Source organism: Piliocolobus tephrosceles, unplaced genomic scaffold (genome assembly GCF_002776525.5).
Source record: "Piliocolobus tephrosceles isolate RC106 unplaced genomic scaffold, ASM277652v3 unscaffolded_28732, whole genome shotgun sequence".
In the NCBI taxonomy this organism is placed as follows: domain Eukaryota; kingdom Metazoa; phylum Chordata; class Mammalia; order Primates; family Cercopithecidae; genus Piliocolobus; species Piliocolobus tephrosceles.
This window is the reverse complement of record NW_022311790.1, coordinates 1-5,388: the sequence shown is the minus strand read 5'-3', so window position 1 is coordinate 5,388 and position 5,388 is coordinate 1. Positions and strand designations below refer to the sequence as shown.

At 39.9% G+C, this 5,388-nt stretch overlaps 1 long non-coding RNA gene across 1 annotated transcript; it reads left to right on the top strand.

The window, feature by feature from the left end:
• The first annotated feature begins 297 nt into the window (after positions 1-297).
• Positions 298-3,137, top strand: LOC113221987. The gene is made up of 2 exons (XR_003308176.1): positions 298-424; positions 3,027-3,137. It is a non-coding gene; the product is annotated as an uncharacterized LOC113221987 (long non-coding RNA).
• Positions 3,138-5,388: the final 2,251 nt, after the last annotated feature.

The following is a 5,388-nucleotide window of genomic DNA, read 5'->3' as shown; positions in this document are numbered from 1 at the left end:
TTCCTTCCTTCCTTCCTTCCTTCCTTCCTTCCTTCCTTCCTTCCTTCCTTCTTCCTTCCATGTGGCAGAGTCTCATCTGTCACCCAGTCTGGATTGCTGTGGCATGATCTTGACTCACTGTCACCTCCAGCTCTTGGGTTCAGGCGACATCGGCCTCCCAAAGGGCTGAGATTACAGGCATGAGCCACTACGCCCAGCTCAGGCTTTATTTCATAATGCTAAGGAAAAGAATATCATCATTTTCTTATTTATATTTCATGTCGGAATGCTTAAATCGATATCCTTTGTATTTTGAAGTGCGTGACATGGAAGGTGATCTGCAAGAGCTGCGTCAGTCAAAGACCGGGGTTAAATCTGGATTTGGGTGCTGGCATCAAAGTGAAGATTATACCCAAAGGAGAACACTGTAAAATGCCAGAAGCAGGTATGTTATCCATCAAGATGCAAATTCATGTGCTTTCTCATTTACACAATATTATACTTTTGGTAATAGAAGGATAACATCACTGCTACTTTAAAAACACAGCGCAAATGCAAACTTTCTTTGAAATGCCGTTCAGACCCAAATGCCAGATTGCAAGACTTAAACACAATCAGATACAGAAACAAATTGGGTCAAAGCCGTATTGAATCATCAAACATGGCAGCATTTTCTTAGTTTGGTGTATAACCAACAGCTAACAATTTTCAGATTCTTTTCTAATTTCTGCTTTTAACAAATACATAATGCATTTGTAATACCAGTTTGTGTGAAGTGTGCTGAGCCCTGAAACAGATTCTAGTACCGACTCTACCACAATTTGTGAGACTCTGGATGAATCGTATAAATTCCACAAGCATCCTTGCTCTTATTGAAAAGAGTGGATGTGCATCAGATAGATTAAAATCCATTTCGTTGTTGATCTCCGCATGCTCCAGTTCTGTTGGATAGAAGACCAAGATATTCTGATTTTCATTATTTGTTTATCACAACAATCAGCTTCAGTCGAATTATAATGTCTGAGTTGAGATTTCATGGTACCTAAGAAAATGAGTGGGCACTCTGCTTGATGTTTGTTTTCCTGTATGGAGCCCTGTGTGAGTGTTCTTGGATTTTGTCAAATTCTGAATTCTCTGGCTCTTAAAGAATAACTGTGTTTTAAAGCCATCCCTCAGTGAAGCCTTGAAGGACTGAATGATAAAATGGCAAGAGATCATCAGGTTTCTGTGGCCAGTGAAGTAGGGAGAATGCATGTAGGTCAGTGATGCTCAAGGTGGGTGTAAGATGCTTCTGCTAAGCATGCCCCCTGCCCTCCTGTCAGTCTTCATGAGCTACTTTGTGTAATTAGGTTGAAGACTCACATAGTAGAGTCACCTCTAACCATACCATAGGTTACATACCACAGGTTTCTGCCTTGATACACTAGATGACAGGGTTTGAAGTTCAACAACAGCAGGGTGCTAATTCCTGAGTAGTTGACATAAGTCCGTTTTACACATATTTTCCAAATTGGTGACTGTTAATTACAACACCTCTTGAAGTCAAAGGAAGCACCCCATGTTTAAGGGAGAAATTACCTACATGTTTTAACTCTACTCTGCTGAACCATTCCATTACACTACTCACATTAAAAGATAGTTCTCAGACGATTTCCAGGAGCCCATTGAACAAGCCTCAGTTGTATTCTTAGGGAGGTCATAGCTTTAAATGCACGTCTTATTAAAATAAATAGCACCTTACATGATAAAGGAAAAGAATACTATGAAATGACAATAAAAGAGCCATGGAATAAACTTAAAGGAAAAAGAAAGAAGTAGTGAATGAAAGACAGGTACGAATCATTAGTAAAAGGAAAAGTAGTCGAAATGTCATAAATTTAAAAGATTGGTGTTTTGAAAGTTAGCTATGAATAGAGTATTCAGTAGTTTACCCAATATTGAAGAAAATGGAAAAAGCACAACATGGAATATGAACAAGACAGAATGATTTAATATAGGGCGTTATTGAAAGTGAATGCAATCTTGAACGCTAATATTTTCAGAGCATAGATGAAATGGTTGATAAGCTAGGAAGGCGTACATTATTTATTTCTGTAATACCTGATTATTTAAGCATCCCAAAGCCTGTGGAAGAAACTGTGAAATATTCCAGTTGTCCCTCAAAAAAAATTTAGTTTTAGAAACAAATTTTGGGTTTTTCAGCTGTCCTACTCTTGTTTTCCATTTCCGTATCTCTCCATTTTTTCATGTATGACACGGTCTGTAACGCTATCACATATTGATGACAAAACTGAGAGTAATAGCTTAAGAGTAATGCGACCACATACTTATTTGTACAAATGGGAATACTTTCAGGTGTAAAAAGAGGCATGATTCGTGTTGATATCACGGTAGGAGAACACTGGGTACAAACGGTTACTGTACCTTACAAACCACAGAAGGGTGAACGAGCCCAAATAAATGCTTTTGCCCTTCTGCACAACAGAGTAAAAACAAATGCAATGCTGGCCTTTCTCTTCACTTCACTTACGAAGTTCGTAAGGTGACATTAACCATTTTCTTTCAAGGTAGTACTCAGACCGTTTCCAGGAGCCCATTTGGCATCCAGACCACAGATTCAAGTCAGAATATTAAAAGAGTTTTTGCCAAAAATTTCACATTTTTCGTAAATTCCTTTTTTGTTTCTTAGGATTTTTGTGTGGCGCTGGTATTTTGAGTAAAACTATGCACAATGTTTGCTTTCTACTTTAAACCCCTCTTTAGTGGGTTCACTTCATTTAATGTGTTTGGACCTCGGACTGTCTTGCTTTCCTTGTAGCACTAGAAAGCAGGGTGTGTTTGAAAAATATCTTTAATGCATCCGTTTGGACGACTATTGTCCAAGTCTCTACAGAAGTCTACCTGAATGTAAGCAAAAGGGTGACTCTTAGGCTTCTGCTTTTGTCCATTGTAGAAAACTAAAACTCTGGTGTCTTTTCCGTATCCTTAATGTCATCTAAACACAGTTCTGCTAAGTAATGTTGCCACCCGTTATGTTTCTGTTACAGGTGAAGGGCAACCACAAGTTTAAATGAAGACAAGCTGAAACGACGCAAACTGGTTTTATATCAGATATTTGACTTAAAGTATCTCAATAAAGTTTTGCAGCTTTCACCAAAGAAGGCCTGCTCATCTTTTGTTCACTTCCTTCCCAGGTATTTGATAATATTGAAAATCGTGGCTGGGTGCGGGTTCCCACGCCTGTAATCCCAGCACTTTGGGATGCTGAGGCAGGAGGATTGCTTGAGCTCAGGAGTTTGAGACCACATGGGGCAACAGAACAAGACTCTCTGCAAAAATAAAAGAGTGAATGCATAATGTATGCACGTCTCTATGTAGCTGTCTTCCCAGCTACTCTAGAGCCAAAGGGTGGAGGATGCCTTGAGCCCAGGAGGTCCAGGAAGAGGTTATGTTTTTTTGTTTTTGTTTTTTTGTTTGAGATAGAGACTCTATTTAAAAAAAATTAAGTGTCATTTTTGAAATTTTGTATTCTGATTGAGCTGGTGTGCACAGGGGTGATATTATGAAATACATATTTGGTCCTAGACCCTGCTTCCTGGCATACAACTCCTACAATTTTTAGAATCTCCACAAAGTGGTGTCTTTTTGTATGCTAGTGAGTTGCTGGCAGCACCTAGGTAGCTCTAGGCTGGGGAATGAGAGTGTTGGGACTTTCAGCCCCCAGCTAAACCTTCAGGAAGGGAGAGGGGCAGAAAGTTAGATTGATCCCCAATGGCAGGACAACAGTTTAGTCTACACCTACATAATGAAAACCTCCATCAAAACCAAAAAGAGAGGATTCAGAGAGCTTCTGGCTAGCTGAACATATGGAGGGCAACATGCCCCTGGTGGGCACAGAAGCTCCCTGCCCCTTCCCCCATATCTCGTGCTGTGTCTCCTCACCTGCTTCCTTTCCTAGGGTATCCCGCTTGCCACAGAACATGTGAGAAGTCCCTGGGCTATAGAGCTAGATGAGAGAATTAGGGGCTAGGTAGAAGAAAGGGTCAAGCAACCAGGGCAACCTGCTGAAGCAAGATGACTTGGGTCCTACCTACACTGTCTCTTTAGGGACTACGGCATCAAGTAGCCATGGGTTTCCATCCTGCCTCTCACACAGTGCTCTTGATATGGTGGGCAAGATACACCCTTTGGGACTGTTTTTCCATTTCTAAAGTAGAAATTACAATATGTACACTAAAACTACTTGCTATGAAGAATAAAGGAAATAACATCAAGCAAGCTTTACATTGCAGATAAATTTGGCTTCCTACTTAGATTTCCTTTTTTCCTTTAGATTTCAAACTTTTTCATTTCATTTTTCCTTACAGCTGCATATCTAGTGTGTGATAACCTGCTTTTGAATTTTAAGTAAGAATGTCAACTTTTAAAATACATTTGAATTCAGAAAATAAATATTTGATTTAAGTATGTTAATTTAGTAGCAGTGTAGCTGGTGTCACCCAGGCATAGATTCTGAAGTTAATTTGTAAATAACTGAGGTGTGACAAGGCCAAATGTAAGTTCATAGTATGTGCTGAAAACTTAACTTGCTGTGTGTGATGCCATGAATAATAAATCAATATTCTGTCTATGCTGCACCACGGAACTCAATACATTAGTGTGTCAATTGCTCAAGCAGTCCCCAAGCAGCCCTGAGGCATTTCTAGTGTGTGATAACCTGCTTTTGAATTTTAAGTAAGAATGCCAGCTTTTAAAATACATTTGAATTCAGAAAATAAATATTTGATTTAAATATGTTAATTTAATAGCAGTGTAGCTGGTGTCACCCACGGTACACATTCTGAAGTTAATTTCTAAATAACCGAGGTGTGACAAAGCAACTGAATGTCTGCAGTGTGGGCTGAAAACCTTTGCTGCGTGTTATGTGGGTGGATCACCTGACGTCAGGAGTATGAGACCAGCCTGGCCAACATGGTGAAACGCCATCTCTACTAAAAATGCAAAAATTAGCCAGGTGTGGTCGTGTATGCATGTAATCTCAACTACTGGGGAGGCCGAGGCAGGAGAATCACTTGAACCCAGGAGGTGGAGATTTCCAGTGATCTGAGATTGTGCCATTGCACTCCAGTCTGGAAAATAAAGAGTGCAACTCCATTAAAAAACAAAACAAAACAACAACAACAACAACAAAAAAAAAAAAAACAGGAAGGAAGGAAGGAAAAGAGAAAAAGAAAAAGAGAAAGAGTGAGAGACGAGGGAACGAGGGAGAAAGGAACGGAGGGAGGTAGGGAGGGACTGTACCTTTGGGTACAGTCCCAGCAATGGGACTGCAGGGCCAAATGGTATTTCTGTTCTTAAGCCCGTGAGGAATTGCCACACTCCTTTCCACAATGGTTGAACTAATTTATA